The sequence below is a fragment of the Lycium barbarum genome, chromosome 8 (genome assembly GCF_019175385.1).
Source record: "Lycium barbarum isolate Lr01 chromosome 8, ASM1917538v2, whole genome shotgun sequence".
NCBI classification, from domain to species: Eukaryota; Viridiplantae; Streptophyta; class Magnoliopsida; order Solanales; family Solanaceae; genus Lycium; species Lycium barbarum.
In genome coordinates this window covers 20161843-20180052 of record NC_083344.1, presented here as the reverse complement: position 1 = coordinate 20180052, position 18210 = coordinate 20161843, and the positions used below count along the sequence as shown (strand labels likewise).

At 37.2% G+C, this 18210-nt stretch overlaps 1 long non-coding RNA gene across 1 annotated transcript; it reads left to right on the top strand.

Moving 5' to 3' along the window:
• The first annotated feature begins 385 nt into the window (after positions 1-385).
• Positions 386-4792, top strand: LOC132606020 (uncharacterized). Its single transcript, XR_009569573.1, has 2 exons — positions 386-1006; positions 1306-4792. It is a non-coding gene; the product is annotated as an uncharacterized LOC132606020 (long non-coding RNA).
• Positions 4793-18210: the final 13418 nt, after the last annotated feature.

Genomic DNA, 18210 nt, shown 5'->3' with positions numbered 1-18210 from the left:
TGTAGAACTTGCCTTTAAGTTTTGGTGGCACTTTCTTATCATACAGCACTCCGGAGGCGAGCTTCCATTTCATCCACCCTGCACCAATACGATGTGAAACATCGTCGTCGATATCCCCATCTCCCTGTATAATAGACCCAAGATACTTGAAACTTCCTTTCTTTTGAATGGCCTGGGTACCAAGCCTCACTTCCTCATCAGTCTCACGCGAACGTCATATTTTATAATTAAAAATTACTAAACATCATACTTTATAATTAAAATGACTCGAAAATAATGTTGATATTTTTATATCAATATTGGTGTTACATTTTTCCTTTAATCCTACTTATTACCGTATTAATCGTCTTTTACTCTGTTTTGTAAACTAATTACGTATATTAAATTACTTGTATTGTAATTTATATAGGTGTATATTTTTGGGAATTAATTAGGACAAAGAAGCATATTTTAATTAATTGATAGAAGTAAAAAGGGATTAGGAAATAATTCATCTACCTAAAGATATTGGGCCATCTCCCTTTAAACCAAATCAGCAGCCCAAAATATCCCCAGCCCAAAATCTCCTTGACCCGACCCAGCCCAATAAACACTAAATCCCCAAACTAAGTCTTCAACCCATTTTCATTCTAACTAAACTAATCAAACCAGCCCCTTTCTCTCCCAAAAATGAAACCTAGCCGTCACCACCCACCCCACCCCCCATCACGTCACTTCCATCGCTTCACCGCCACCACACCCTTAGGACCGCCGGTTAAAGCCATCACCGACGCCGCTGCCACACATGCACCACCTCATCTATCACCTTTTTCCCTACGTTTGAGAGCTGTCACAGCTCTGTTGATGACTGCGAAAAGGAAAACTCGAAGATCTGTCAGATTGAAGATTACTTTGCCTTAAATTCAATGGGTAATAAAGGAATCAGCCATCAGATCCAAAAACCATTTAGGGATCTCTAAATTCGGAGCCCCAATGAACCTCTAGATTTCAAATCATCTCTGAAAAGGTGATTTCTTTCTCTTCCATTCATGATTTTTTTTGTTTGAATTTTATTTCAGACGATTCCCCCCCCTTCCCCCCCTTTTTTTTGTGTGGTTGTCAATGTTGAACTGGAGTTCGCATTTTTCAGCTATAAATATAGCTCCTCTACGGGTTGTTGAAGATAGGTTGAACAACCACAAAAAATCCCTTTTATTTTCATAAACTTTCCCCTCTCATAAATTCCTTTTGCTAAAAAACTCGAATTCTCAGAAAATCTTATTTTTTTCACTCTAAGTTTTTGATTGTCGAAATTCCTTCCTTTAGTTCTCGGCTGAGCAAGGATTGCTTGAAGCGGATTCGGAGACTCGATGACGACATTAGCCTCAGTTCGCTATCTCGAAGAAGGTAATCACACTCTGTCTTTTCTTTGCCTTTAATTTCATAGAAGTAGAAATGTAGTTGTTCAAGTATCCAGTGTCGTTTGTTTAGTTCAGTGGACTGAAATGCGATCAGTCAATAGTTGTGGTTGGTTGTTGATTCTGTGGACCCAAACCTGTATATGGCCATGTTTGTTCTAAATTCTAGCCTAAAAAATGGTTAAGGAAATTGCCTACGCTTGAAGGGATTACTAACTACTTTGTCGACTATGTGTAGTGGTATTCATTTCAAAATATTGTGGGATCATGTTTCTGTTAGAGAGTCAACATATGGTCATATAAATGGTAGAATATAGATTTTGGAAGGTTGTTTGGCACACCAATAAAAAAAATATAAGCAGCAGCGATTCTTCATCAATGTTTAGGATTGAGACTGTTTTAGAAATCAGGTCTAAGTGGACTGCATCTTTTGTCCAGATTAGTATCTTGCATGTACTCATGTCCAAAGCTAATGAGTTGGTGTCTGATTTTTCAGAAGTTATGTGATTATGCCTTGTTCCTTTGTTAGATACCTTAGCTGCACATTAGAAGTTTAAGTGGCAGGACTAGCTAATGTCTTACTCCAAAAATTCAGAAACTTTTTTTTTCTGGCAAACTTTATTTTTTAAGCCACTAATAAAAAGGGGGGTTTGCGTTGGTAAGATTTTGGGAATGAATTTAATAAAGTAAACCGTTTTACTTCTCTCTTCTATCCATCCATGAGATTTGAAAAGATGGCTTGAGTCCAATGACTACTTTGCTTCTCCGATATACCCATAAATGGTTAATAATGAACTTGTAAAGTGTGCTAAAATTATTGAAGTGCAGGTTTTTTTTAAAGTTATTTGATCAAGTATATTATTTTCATAAGAAAAAATGTTACTTTGACTTGGTCTTATTGGTACAGAGTCTTCCCCCTGTATGTTGCTCGCTTAAGTTGTAGCTTTATTTTTTGGAGAATTCTTTATGTGTTGAGATGAAGTGGTTGTTTTCATGTAAATTTTGCCAAAAAAAAAAAAAATCAGTTTGAGCTAGCTCTAGATGTTTGAAAAAAAAAATTAATATTTTGATTAGCCAAAAAAGTTACTTGTCTTGATTAATGGAAAAGTTATTGGTTAGTGAAAATTAAATCCGTCGAACATGTGAATAGCTTCGTCGCTGGGCTAACTTTGCTGTTCTACGCAATTGTCCTGTTGGGATCCTTTTTCATCAAATCTTTACCAAAACAAAAGTGATTTTAACGTTCAGTTATTAAGTTACAAATATTTTGCCATGGTTGTCTTCGCGCAAGCTTTCCAGCTTGCTGGTTACAAATTAGTTGGATATATTGATCATTTTCTTTATATGCACATAAAGTTAATGGGCTGTGTGTCCTATGTGAGATTCTTAACCATGTAGTTCAATTAAATAACCAAGATTAGGAATAGTTTTGTTACTTCCAAAATAAGAAAATAAAGAAAAAAAAATCTCACCAGAAAGTGGTCAACTACTTAAGGTTGGACGAATGCATGCCCTCATGATTGCTAAGTACACGGTTGGGCTTAACGGCCGCCTTTGTTTCTTCTATGATTAATAACATGTTCAGATGTACATTTGTCTATCTTTTTCTATTTTTAGAGGCAGTGTAATTATTAAGAAGCTCTGAGACCAAAAAATGTTTTTTTTTCACAACCCCAAGAGTGAGAACACTAAGAAACCCGGCTAAGCCGTGAGTTTTGAGGAAGTGCTCGGTCATGTTTAATTTTTGGAAGTCGTTTCCGTTCGTCGGAAATTGATTCGAGTGAAAGGTAGTTCGTCGTCAACCCTCGTCGCCTCCGTCCTTCTCCCTTTCTCATTTTTATTTTCATCTAGTTTTGATTTTTTTTTTAAATTCCAGTTCTGTTTCGATATAGTCTGTTAGTATTTTCATTTTCTGTTATTATTCTCTTTGTTTGGAATTTATAGTTTCATTTTCTGCTTTGTTTAATACCAGCATGATTAGTTGAGCGTTAATTGTGTAAGTTCAGCATAAGTTAGTCGATTCGATTTCGTAATATGATTTGGCTTTATTTTGGTTAGTATGAGTGCTTTAGCACCATTCTAGTACAAATATTGTGAATTTGAGGCATCCTTATTACAGCTACTGTGTTTAAAGCTCGTAAAGATGTCGCAGTTAAGCATGTCTTTGAAGAATTAGATAAAATGCTGTTTTAGTAAATGATATTTGATAATGTTAGAGTCGTAATTTCCAGCCATGAGTATGCATTTGTTTTAAGTATGCCTGCGTCTTCCAATTAAGCATTATGGTTACCTGGAGTGTATGGATTTCTAAGAAAGAACAGTTCCGAGTTTCCTTTTGAATATCCTACATAGTCATTTGAAGTTGTTGTCTGAATGAGAATCAAGTTTAATAGTTTTGAAGGATTCCAAGTAATCATGTTGTCAAAATCTCCTTGCTTTAGGTGTGATATATGGGATAATGTGGTAACTGCCTTTAGATTAATATAAGAGAACTAGTATAAGTTCTCTAATCTTAAAATATATAATGAGCAGGTTAATAATTTAGTTCAGCCTAAACACTTGATTAAGAGGAGATGGGATTCCCATATTTCAATTTCCAGAGAAATTATGGTTTTGTTTGGTGTGGTTGGCGTTTGAATGAGCTCATGTGTTTCCTGTTTCTATTTAATCTAGTGGCTTAAGGGATCAATTAGATCTTTCTTTTAACTACGACTCATCTCCAAGTATCGATCCTATCCGAGTAATGCAATCTTAATATTGTTCGAACATGTTCTTTCCTCTAATTTGCTGTTGGATGACATTTTTGAAATACCTTTGGTCTTTAAAACTTGGAAGGATTAGTGGTAAGCTAAACTTCATTTTGTTCTGACTTTAGTTGTAATCTTTGAGATTGTTATAGATCAAAATTGCTGTATGAAAAACCATTGCTTAAAATCTAGAACTTAAGGCTAGTAACACCTTGTCTTTTGGGATGAAATGGAAGATAAACCAATGCTGGTAGTTTCTCTTACTACTTGTTATCCTTGGCTAACTGTCATCCTATTCTTTTGGATTAGAAGACGTGTTTTGGAATTAACTAGCTGTATATATTGCATTTCTTACTTGCTATATTTCTGTTATTGAGACTGCTTCTAATTCCTTTTCTTCCTTTCTTTTGCATGAACGCACATGGGACAATATTGGAGTTATGGCAACTCCAAGTTCAGCCCGGAATTAGGAGTAAACAGTAGCTGCGGTTTTGTTCGAGCTAGCAGTCCCATTTCATTCGTGTCTCGAGTCCATATCCCTTCTCCTTTCTTCAAAATTATTGTGTCTTTATATTATACGCACATGTTTGTTTACAACTCTTGACTAACGTTTTTGTGGTTTGTATTTATAAGCTTGTGTTTGTAGCCTCTCTGTTCTTGCTTGCGAGCGTTACCCGTGAGAAATGACTAAGATGCAAGGAAAATTGGTATTTTTTTTTTAAAGATTGAAACTGGAGATTTCTTTTTCAAATAAGAATTTGCTAACAATGTTTTCCAAGTGTTTCAAGTAAGAGTTAGGTGTAGAATACGCAAAGGCTCACACATGGATTTTTAGAAGTAAGAAAAAATGCCAGTTTTGGAGGATTAAAAATGAGGATTTCAATGGCTCTAAATTTCGGTAAAACAGTAATTAAAAAGTGAGGTTTTGCACTTTAATGGATCCGTGCCCAAATGTTTAAAGATAAAAGTCCATTCACATCTTTATTTTTTTTTTTCAAAATTCATTCTGTATTAACTCTTTGAGCAAGCTAAAATGTGATACAAGGATTACCTATTAGGGCCAAGTATAGTGGCCTAAATATTTTCGAGAACTATAAGGTATATACTTTACTTTATATACAAAGATCTTATTTTACATGTATATATATGTATACTTCTTATTTTACATGTATATATATATATATACTATTCTTACTTTAAAAACCTTTGATCATTTTCTTATCACATGCATGTGTATGTACGTTATATTATAAATACTTATCTCTAGTATACATTGTATGCAATAATTTTATTGCACCTCATCTTCTAAAAAATACATATGTACTCTTTTTGTAAATTATATACATCCCTAGTACATATAATTTTACAATGAGTATGCCTACATACTATTTTTTTTAAAACACGTACCATACATATACTACCTTATTTCCATTAATTCTCTCGGTCGTCTTTACATTATATGCATGTATATAGTACTATCATGTCATCAATAACTATTTTTTAGTTACCTATGATATACATATCACATATATACGTTATTTTCTTATAAAAAATATATCTTCTTATTCTATATTATACATACTATTCTTATATAAAATAAATGTCGTACATATTTTTCTCACACATACATTAGCAATTAACTACTTCCTTTATATATATGCATTTACTCATATAGTTATAATTACTTCAAAACCCCCTTTTATACAAATAGTTTTGAGAGAGTAGTTTCTTTCCCGCAATTCTTTAAATAGGTAATAATAATTAAATAATCCCCCTCTTGTTAATTAAGCTAAGTTTAAAGACTGTCTTCGGATAAGCTCTGAGGGATGCTTAACACCCTCCCATCGGGGTAAATAAAACCCTTACCTAGAATCTCGCAGGTTTCAAAGACTAAAAATGGAGTTTACGCTTTTTACAAATGGTTTCCTAATATTTCCTAAAATTAGGTGGCGACTCTAAAAATTTGCAAAACCAGAGGAAACATAGTCATAAGTTGTGAACTAGTTTTAATCCGTTAAAAATAGGGCATGACAGTACCTGATATTCATATTTGGGCCCGATTAATCCAGATAATTCGCATTGTGTAGCGTCCATTCTGGGAAAGCGTTCCCTCCAAATATTTTTTCATACCCAGGCTCCCGAGATCCTTGATTAAGGGAGTAGCAGCTCTGTCCGTTGCATAATTCTATATTTGTCTTAAAAGTTCATTAATTATGTATAGATTATAAATTTTGAACTAAATAACTTAGAAAAATTAGGATTCAAAACTCATAAACGTCAAATCCTGGCTCCGCATTTGATTTGAAGAAATAATTTCATCAAAATGAAGGTTAAAATATTAAAAGAGTGAAATAAAAATTTTGCTTTTATATATTCAAAATATAATTATATGAAATTTAATTATTACTAACATAGATTATATTTCTTTAATTAAAATATCAACTTTTATATCTTGGGTTTGGGCCCGTGCTTACCACGGGCTTCACGGAACTAATATATAAAATAAAAAGGAAAACTAAGGAAGTAAAATTGTAACGACCCACCTGGTCGTTATAGTGCTTTTGACCTAATTACCCTTGTTGACCTTTCCCCATGTCGGGTTAGTATGATATACGACTTATTAAAGTCACAGGTTTGATTCCTGCAAGGTTCGAGTGTAAATTGAGTCATTCATAGAGAAACTAGTTAAGTTAGTGAGTCAAAGTTGACAACGGTCAACGCCGGGTTAGGATGACCCCGTGTCAATGTTTTGAAAGTTCCAACATGTTAATATGATGATTTTGAACTTGTCCTCAAGTTTTGGTGAGGTTCCGAAGAGGTTCGGATGGGTTTGGGTTTTGTTGCGCTCGTATTCGATATTTTCGCCGTAGGTCTGTGGATAGAAAAGGCTCTAGATTTCTCAAGCGACCTTTTTTTTAGTGAGGTTTGAACCATTAGATCCGTATCGAAATTACGAAGCCACAGCAAAAAGAATCATCGCGTTTAGCCTCCGAATGAGGAAGTTATGACCATTTTAGTGCGAACTGTTCCAGCAGGTCCACTATAGCGTCCAAGAGGCCGCTATAGCGGTCTGGAGACCGCCGCAGCGGCCGATGGGGAAGAAAAGCCCTATTTTAATATCCCAACTCCTAACTATTAACCCCAAGACCCCGAAGTCAGTTTTCAAGAGAGAAAGAGCAAAATTCATTCCATTATTTGGTGGAAACATCTTGATGGATAAGTCCCCATCTTTATTTGTTCCTTTTCCTTTCTTCTTCAAGTTCCATGATTATTTTAAAAGGTCCATCAATGGTGGGTGAAAATCCTAGAACCATAGAATTAGTAAACCCTTAAATAATTGGTGGGTTGTAAATTTTATTGTTGATTAATCACCTTAGAGTATAGATTATCACTTTCTAGGAAGAGAATTTGATTTCTTATGGTTGGAATTGCATGTGAGACTTAAGGTTCTAATAAAAATGGAAGCTTAGTTCTAAAATCTGTTGGAAAGGGTAAAATTGATTAGAAAACCCATGGATTGAAGGTTAATGATTGTAGAGATAGAAGTTATGATAAATTCACCATTAAAGGATGGTTTCACCAATTGAAAAGGGTAAAAGTAAGTGGGTCTTCTTCCCCAAAATTGTTGTTCTCGTTTAAATTCATGGGTTTTGCTTACTTACCATCATATTGTTAGACTTTGACCACTATGAGGCGCTTCGGAAATAGAAGGCTCGTGTGGAGTAGTTCGTGGCTCATGTTCTGCATTCGAGGTAGGTTATGGCTTACTTTAGTTAGATTTTGATTAGCGAAACGTATGTATTATGTAGAATTGATGGAAGAAAGCATGATTAGGTCTTCGGACATGGTGTTTGGTTGGATATTATCTAGGTTGGTATGACTTCTGATTTGTGGGCTCGTCGCCATTACTTTATGTACTGAATATGAGATGTAGTTGTATTCACACTATGGCGTTTCAGGATGGATTTCTATTGGGTTGATTGCTGTTGATGGTGGCTCGTTGCCCTGTTATTGTGATTAGACTTATTACCTAAATTGTCGTGTTGTACTCAATTCTCTCTTATTGTGACATATATCATCGGAGAATGGAAGGATACTGAGTTTAGACCTGAGTTATGATTTATATATTTATAATAGTACATAGATGAACACTTGATGTATGATTTACTGTTGATGATAATATATTGAAGAGTGGAGCTTCTTGGTGATACAAGACTTAGTTGTGAGGCGTACTTGCTATATGAGGAAGTAAAGAGGGACATAGACTTTTATGTTGGTTGAGACGGTTTGTATGATTCATTTCATGGTTGAGTTGATCCTAGCCTTGATATGACTTGTGGTTTTGTGACTTGTACCTTCACTGTTGCTTTATTGGTTTGCATTGATTTACCATGTTTACACTCATTTATGCATTCATACACTCATGCATGATGAAAATGGTTTGGAAGACTTGTGGCATGATGCCTTGTGTTTGACATTGATATTGCTAAGGTTCATAGTCCATACATTCTAATAAACTGGAATATGCTGAAACATACATTGTGATATGAAATTAGTGAAGAAGTTAATATAATCTTGTTGTTGAACTTGTGATACTATTTGATACTTGGTACTTGATTAATTGATCAGTGAGAGTGATGTGACCGTGTTACTATACATATGAAAAGGCACATTTGACCGGGGGTGAGGATGTGGCCTAGTTATGGGCTCGTGGTCCGAGGTCAGTTTCAGAAACAAGAGGTATATTGATATGGCCGCGACCGAGGTTCTTTTCGGGGTGGAGGATTTATGACTCGAGTCCGAGGAGTGGATCCGAAACGAGGGTACATGGACACCATGGGTCCCCTGTAGGTCATGACTACTGAGCAAATGTAATCAGTTGGCATGTATGTACAGGTACAGTGATTGGCCAGTGTATTGCTGTCACGACCCAGCTAGGGGCCGCGACCGGTACACGGGGCTGACCGCCGAGCACCGCTCGTTCTGCTACTCATCATGCTCATTAACTGCTCTTTTATCGATTTCATATTCAATCATAAGAAAATCATGTTTCATTTGTAAACATAAATAGTTTCATATACATAAGCCCTTTTGGCTATCAAAATAATATACAAATAATTATACCATATTGACCCTGTCAGACCACATAACCCACACTGTGTATCTACGAGCCTCTACTGAAGTACAAAACGCATAGACGGGACAGGACCCCGTCGACCCCAATATATACAAATATACACAAAAGAATAGTCAAGCACCTCCGGAACAAGGAGTGCTTTCAATCAGCTAACAGCTCCTACGAGTCTGGCTCAAGCTCGCCTCCCGGTCTACCTGTGGGCATGAACACAACATCCAAAGAAAACGGACGTCAGTACGAATATTGTACTGAGTATGTAAGGCAAGAATGAAACAAATATAATGGGAGGGTCATGAGCCATAAGAGAAAGATATAACCTGCAAGAGTGTTGTAAGCAAATATATCTCGTACATATATATCATATTTTACATAATCATGGTACATATGTCATCACATCACATATTGTTACACCTCGGAAAATCTTCCGTTGGTACGCAAGTGAATGAACTAGTGAAATACGAGTATCGGGTTAATGATGACTTAAGGGCATTTTGGGAAAGAGTTATAACGTCCCTTAGATTGCTAATGAAGTGTTAAACAAGTGTTAAGAAGGTTCCATAAGAATTGGAGATCAACGAAGTGACGAGAACAAGTTCAGTGGACTGGTGAGTTTTACGGCACATTATACGGACCGCATAATGTTTTACGGACCGTATAATGGACCGTAAAACCATCACAGCGAAGGTTGCTCACTGGTGCAATTTTACGGTCAATTATACGGACCGTATAAATTTTTACGACCCGTATAATGAACCGTCAAATGGTCACAGTGAAGGGTGAAGGAAAGGCACATTTTACGGTCAATTATACGGACCGTATAACGATTATACAAACCGTATAATGGACCGTATAATGGACCCGACAGATCAGTGAATGGGTTATTTAATAGGGACCAAGTTCATAAAATCATTTCCACATTTCATCCCTTCTCTCAAAAACATCTCTCTACATTTATTACACAAGTTTTCAAGGATTATAAGCCATCAACAACATAAATCAGGCGAATCAAGGGTAAGGAAACCCATTAAAGACCATTCAAGTCAAGAAATCCAAATGGAGGAAAACTAGGGTTTTGCTCAAAGTGAAGTATTATCAACTAAAGCTTGTTCCTACAACATCTAAGGTAAGATTCATGATATTCATATGTTGTTTAAGGTATTTGAGAGTTAAAATGCTTGGTCATTAGAAGAGTATAGCAAAATGGGCTATGAATGATGAATAGTGACGTTTTTGAGAAATAGTTTGAATTGAATCATGATTGTTGTTGTGTTGTGACGTGAATGTGTTATAAATGACGTTAAGACCATGAAATAGACATTGTATATGAATGGACGAAGTTGGGTGTTGTGACCATGAACATGGACAAATGAAAGTAAATTGAGAAACCTTGATAATGTGGATAATGTGGATGATTAATGGCCATTGATATGATATTATGAATGTATTGTTGACGTTTGGGAGTTGAATTACGATATGGACAAATGTTGTATAAATAAAGGAGATGCTGTCCGATTTTCTCTAGCTTTGGCCATGTGTGTTAGTTATCGATTCTAATGATAGTATGACCTTAATGAAGGTAGAAACGTGAGCACCGAAGGAGTACGTGCAAGTGTAGAATAGTTCGACGAAAAGGTATGTAAGGCTAACCCTTCTTTCATAAGGCATGGTTCTTTGGCCAAACGTCTAAATCCTCTATGAGTCTATGATTTCTTCAATGATTGATCTTCCGAGCTAGTAAGCCCACGATGCTTTAGATGTACTACGATTGTACTAAGTTCCTCATATGACGAGTAAGCCTAGAATATAGATGTCACGATAACGATGATGATAGTATGATGATAAGAGTAAAAATGATGTTAAAGATTCTTATGAGCTATTATATATGTATATGTGCCTATGAAGGGCTACAATGGAACCCCGAACTTATAATGCCGGGTAGAATATATGTATATGAATATGTATAGAGTATGTATATGATTACGTAACGCGCGCACACATCTGCAGATGGTACGGATAACCCTGAAGCCTTGGTAGGGCCAGGTAGATATAACCTTGAGCCTTGGTTGGCCAAGTATGTATGAAACACCGAACCTCTATGGTCGGGTACGCTATGTATGCCTGTATATATATATATATATATATATGTATATGCTATGTAAATGACATCATTAAGAGTACGAATATGTTATGTATATGAGATGTAAATGATTATGAGGGTAATTAAGTACGGATATGGATGTATGTATGCGGATAAGCAATAGAAACGGAATGTCTCTATGGAAAGCAAGTAAGTGCCATGATGGTGATATTATTGTCCCCCCCTCCTATGCTACTTCACATGTTGTTCATTATGCTTCTATATCGATGTTGATCATGCTTTACATACTCAGTACATTCTTCGTACTGACGTCCTTTTGTTTGTGGACGCTGCGTCATGCCCGCAGGTGCATAGGGAGACCGACTTGATCCATAGCAGCCTTCTCAGAGATTACATAGCAGAGCTCCATTTCATTCGGAGCCATAACTTTTGGGTACTTATTCTTTTGTGTATATAGTTATGGGCATAGCGGGGTCCTGTCCCGCTCATGTGATATGTATACTCTTCTTAGAGGCTCGTAGACATGTGTATGTGGGTAGATATGTTTTGCCTTGTCGGCCTATATTTTGTATATCATTTTGTTGGCCTTGTCGGCCCATGTACATTGATGTGGCATAGATGCCTATGATGATATAAGCAATGTTATCGTCCAATTGGGACTAATGTGATTGATGACTAGAATGCATGACTTGATTTATGAATCGCCTAGATATTATGTGAATGTGTGTTAAGGGGTGCCCGGGTGGGGTAGCACCGGGTGCTCGTCGCGGCCATATACATAAGCCCTTTTGGATATCAAAATAATATACAAATAATTATACCATATTGACCCTGTCAGACCACATAACCCACACTGTGTATCTACGAGCCTCTACTGAAGTACAAAACGCATAGACGGGACAGGACCCCGTCGACCCCAATATAGACAAATATACACAAAAGAATAGTCAAGCACCTTCGGAACAAGGAGTGCTTTCAATCAGCTAATAGCTCCTACGAGTCTGGCTCAAGCTCGCCTCCCGGTCTACCTGTGGGCATGAACACAACATCCAAAGAAAACGGACGTCAGTACGAATATTGTACTGAGTATGTAAGGCAAGAATGAAACAAATATAATGGGAGGGTCATGAGCCATAAGAGAAAGATATAACCTGCAAGAGTGTTGTAAGCAAATATATCTCGTACATATATCATATTTTACATAATCATGGTACATATGTCATCACATCACATATCTCGTCACATCATATATCTCGTCACATCACGTATCTCGACACATCATTATCCCGCGTCCGGGTAACAATCATATGCCGCCCACTAGTGGTGATCATGCCCGGCCCTCTAGGATCGGTGTAACATCGCAGCCCGCCTTAGCGGTGACATGCCCGACCATCTAGGCACGGTGGAACCATATGCAGCCCGCCTTAGCGGTGACATGCCCGGCCATTCTGGCGCGGTGGAACTTTATCATCACATAATCAATCATTACCCATCACTATTGCACATTTCATGAATGTATCAAAATCTTATCATAACTTGGCATTTTCATACATAACATAGGCATATTATAATCTAGCATTATTGATCATCTTATAAGCATACCTTGCCTTTACATCATTACACATTTAGCATTAGGAGCTTACATTAGACTTTAAGGACAACCATAGCTATGTCGGGGTGACGTAAGGTCCTAAACCCCTGATTATATTATGAACATCTAGGAGTGTCTTGCCTCACCTCGAAGGAAATAGTGCATAAGGTGAGTGTTAACAATAATGACATCATCAGCGTTATGGGATCATCATATCATGAACTATCGAATCTCTATACTTTAAATCATTATCATCTTCATCATACTCGTATGTAATTTAGTATATTTAAGGACTCATAAGTTCCATCATATAGGAGGATCATGGAAAGCTTGAAAGATTCATGCCTTTGAAGAAAGGGATAAGCCTTACATACCTTTGACGTTTAACTAAGCTATCGCTTGCGTGTTCCCCTTTAATGCACACGTTCTACCTTCAAGAGAATTTATATTGTCATTAGCTAAGAAATCATAAGGGCGGGCTTTCTAAAGCTAGGGAAAATTGGGCATCACTTCCTTTATTTATACTACTTTCCCCATATTTTATATCAACTCCAAACACTCACAACAACATTCACAATATTGCAATCAACAATCATCATTTATATACAATGACCATAATCCACCATTTCTCTTCCTTTTCCCCACCTTTATGGTTATAGCTCGTCATCGCGTTTCCTCATGTATCACACTTATTTCCATGGCCTAAATATCATTTATAACGTATTCATAATCACTAACACCCTAAAATTTATGATTCAATCCAACTACCATCCAAACATGACACTATTCACTCATTAATGACCCATTTCTTATGTCTTTCTACAATTCAAGTATATTAACCTTCCATTACCTTAAACAACATGGTTTAGTCATGAAACTTACCTTAGATAATGGTTGAACAAGTCTTGAGTGGAGTCTCTCCTCTAGCAACCCAAACCCTACTTCACCTCTCTTGGGGTTTCTTGATTTGGATGACCTTTACTTGGGTTTCATACACTTTGTTTCGTGGATTTAGTGTTGTTGATCTTGGTTTTCCTTTGATTATCTTGTGGAGGAGTATTAGAGAGTATTCTAGATGTTTCTTGAAGTGTGGAGTGAGAATGAAATGAATTGGAATGAAAAAGGGTCCCTTATACTTAAATTAAAAATCTGGCCGACCATGTTATACAGACCAACATACGGTCCGTACTATTTATACGAACAGTATGTGTGGCCGTATGTTTGGTACAATAGCTGCTGCCCTCCTTGGCCAATTATACGGTCCAACATACGGCTGGTACAATTTATACGGTCCGTAGGTTGGGCCGTATAATGCCCAGTGGTTCCGTTTTCGTTCTCGTCGACTCGTTTGATCTTCGATCCTTATGAAACCTTCTTGTTACTTGTTTAATATTTCAATATAAATCTTAGGGGCGTTATCACTCTTCTCTGAGACATCATTATGCCATCATAGACTTGTTGCTCGAAATTCTTATCCGATACACAACATATGATTCGCTTTCCTTGGCAACTTTATTTCCTTGCAGTATATGCCTTTCAAATCTCGTTGAGGGTCATCAATTACTATTTCTTACTCATCAAAACATCGCATACGCTATGTCCTTTGTTAGCCTATTCACTGTACATATACAGGGGGGTTTTCCATGGTGTAACAATTGCATTGCACATCATTACAGTTTATTCCAGACATTATTTGATATTAAAGTTGAGATATACTTCATTCTTTAGACATCATTGGTTAGAGTCCTTGTATGATGTCTTTCAGATCTTGGGGTTGTAATAGTTAAGACTTCCGCATATATATTATCTATTTATTATGACTTGTTTTATTTATTTATTCATTCACTTATCTATTGACTGTTACTAAATGATTAATGAAGTTAATCTTGGCTAATGATTAATGGGTTAACGGGTAAGGGTTCATCTATGTTACATCTCGAAAATTTCAGATTTGTTGCCTTGTGAGCAGGCTTACGTGAGATTAGATAAACATGAAGTTCTTACGAGATTAGGGAGAGTTGTAGATAGCTTAAGGTTCATACTACAAGATTTTGAAGTCATATGAATATATGAGCCTAAGTTTGTTGAAGGAAGTGAAATGTAAGTCGTGTTCGGAAAGGTTTTTGCTATAATTGAGCTAATGTTTATTTAGAAATATCTTGAGGGGCTGCTATAGGGCCTATTATATGGTTAATGAAGTGTTACATAAGTTCCAAGAAGGTTCCATAAGGATTGGAAGTCAAACGAATCAACGAGAGAAAGTTTGGGATAACTGTGAGTTATACGAACACTTATACGGTCCGTATAACGGGGTACGTATAACATGACCTTTACAGAACGGGACATTTTCTTGATGGTGTTATACGGTCCACTTATACGGACCGTATAAGTGGTTCGTATAAGTGCATCAGGCAGAATTTTTATTTTTGTATAAATAGATGGCCCTTGTTCTTTTATTTCATTTCTCACATTTCAACAAGTCTTGAGACTCCAAACCCTTCTCCAAACATATTCCACTCCAACCTAAGAGAAAACAAAGATCAAGAGGGGAGAATCAAGGTACCCATGTGTTAGAAGTCTTGCTAGGGTTAGTAGACTCCAAGAATAGCTTGAGTATTAAAGCTAGGGTTTTCACCCAAGGTGATATCTTGCTCCAAGGCTCATTATTATGAGATAAAAGGTTAGTTTTCATGCTCATTTCACGTTATCAAGAATTTTTGGTTGTTGAACAACTCGGGTAGAAGACGAAAGTAGAAAAATGAGGTCTAAATGTAGCTTTTATGATGTTTTTGAGTAGTGAGCTAACTTGAATCATGATTCTTAGTATGATATGGGTATAATATTGTTATGGAAGGTAGTAATCGTGATGAGGAAGCATTTTATGAAAATGTACCAAGAATGGGTGTGAAGTTGTTAGTATAAGTTGAGCATGAGAATGAATTTTGAAGACTTAATGTGATTACTTGATTATGATATTGTGCATGTTATTATGGATGCTTGGGAGTTGTTTTGTAATACGGTGGAAGTTGGCGAAATAGGGGATATGCTGCCCAATTTTCATTAGATCATGAATTATTCTAGTTTGAATTTAAGAGTATCATTAAGGCTTAACTATGGTATGAATCCTTCTAAATGTAGATTGTTCAAGCTTCGACGGTGAATGTTAGGTGGTTAAGAAGTCAAAGAGGTATGTAAGGCTAACCCTTCTTTCATTAAGGCATGATTCCTTTACTATATACCATTCCATGGGTTCCAAAATGTCTTTAAAACGACTCTACCTCTAAAATTACAAAAGTTCATGATTCTCGATATTTGCACGATGCTGTTACCTCCTTTATATGACAGTCGATCCTCTAATGAAAGATGTAACGAAAACGATGTCGTGGGTGATACTTATGGACTAGTGTGTATACGTGTATAAGTATGAAATACTATTATGTAACACCGAGCTTATATGACCGGGTATGATATTTATAGCTCGCACACCATTGCAGTTGGGTACGGATAACACTGAGCCTTAGTAGGGCCAGGTATGTATAACACCGAACCTTATCATGGTCGGGTATGCAAGACACCGAACTTTTATGGTCGGGTAAGGTTTTTCTAAATGTATCAACGTATGAAATGGAAGTTTCCCATTAGAAAAAGGGTAAGTAAATATGACGAATGTCGCTAGAGGTGTACCTAGCTCTTTCATTTCATGACTCGTCTATCTTATGTTATTTCTTATGCTTTCATTATGTTATTGATCATGCTTTGCATACTCAGTACATTATTCGTATTGACGTCCTTTTGTTTGTGGACGCTGCGTCATGCCCGCAGGTGGACAGGGAGACAGGCTTGATCCATAGATTTCTTGTTCAGGGACTGCATAGAGGAGCTCCATTTCATCCGGAGCTACAGCTGTTGGTATTATTCTTTTGTGTACATACATATGGGCATGGCGGGGTCCTGTCCCATCTATATGATGTTACATACTCTTCTTAATGGCTCATAGATAGTTGTGTATGGTTAGATGTCTTGTAGCCTTGTCGGCTTACATTTTGTATATTATTTTGTTAGCCTCATTGGCTTGTGTACATGGACATGGGCATTGTTATTGATGATGATAGAAATGTGTCGTTGCCCGATGTGATTAGTGTTGTGGATGTATAGAAAATCATGAGTAAGCCATGTGGCTCACCTAGATGTGAATATGAATGTACGATAGGAAGTTCCCGGTGGGGTAACACCGGGTGCCCGTCATGGCCCTCCGGTTGGGTCGTGATAACCTACTAGTGATAATAAGGTAGGTGCTCGCACGATCGGTAATTAGGGTCGTGACAGTTGGTATCAGAGCCTAGGTTCATGAATCTCGTTGTACAAAGAGGTGTGTAGTAGAGTCTTGCAGATCGGTGCGAAGAGCTCCGTATCTTTCTGCGAGAGGCTATGGAACACTTAGGAAACTTTAACTTCTTTTATTCTTTCGTGCGACTTCATTCAAATTGGTATCTAGACGATTTCAATTGGTATCAGCACTTCCTTGTCTTATTCTTCCTTGAATGGTGAAAACCCCTCAGCTAAACTCTTATGCGAGCGATTTGTGATTATTGTTTGGTTGTATTGAGTCCATTGGGGGGGGGGGTGACGCAGGAATTTAGACTTCTGTTAGGGATTCCAAGGACACACGTGAGTCCGTATGGTGTTTTTACATTAATATGCTGTTTTATTTGTGTGTGTGAGGCCTCGGATGAAATGTTGGGCGATAGAGGGGAGAACTGGGAAAAAGTTGAGCTTACTGCCCAAATGGGACCGCTGTGGCGGGGCTTGTACCGCTACGGCGGCACCGCTATAGAGCTGAGCCCCTCGCCGCCAGTGGCCAGTCATTTTTCTATATGTCCGCCGTGTCGGGCCATGTCCCGCAATGGCGATGTCGCTATAGCGGAACATGGGCCGCCATAGCGATGGCCTGTTTTCTTTTGTTCCGCTATAGCGGGCATTTGGCTACCATAGTGAGACCGCTGCAGCGGTGGTTTGACTGCCGCAACGGTCGATGGGAAGCAGTATCCGTGTTTTAAAACACTTAGTCTGAATTATTTATTCTCTTAAATCCAACACAGTTCCCAGGAAATACTTAGAGTAACTTGGAGAGTTCTTGAATTTGTTTCTTTCGAGGGTGAATTCCCTTGCTTTATCTTATGATTATCTATCATCTTAGGCTTGAATTAATGGTGCAAATGTATGGGGACTAGTTGGAGAAA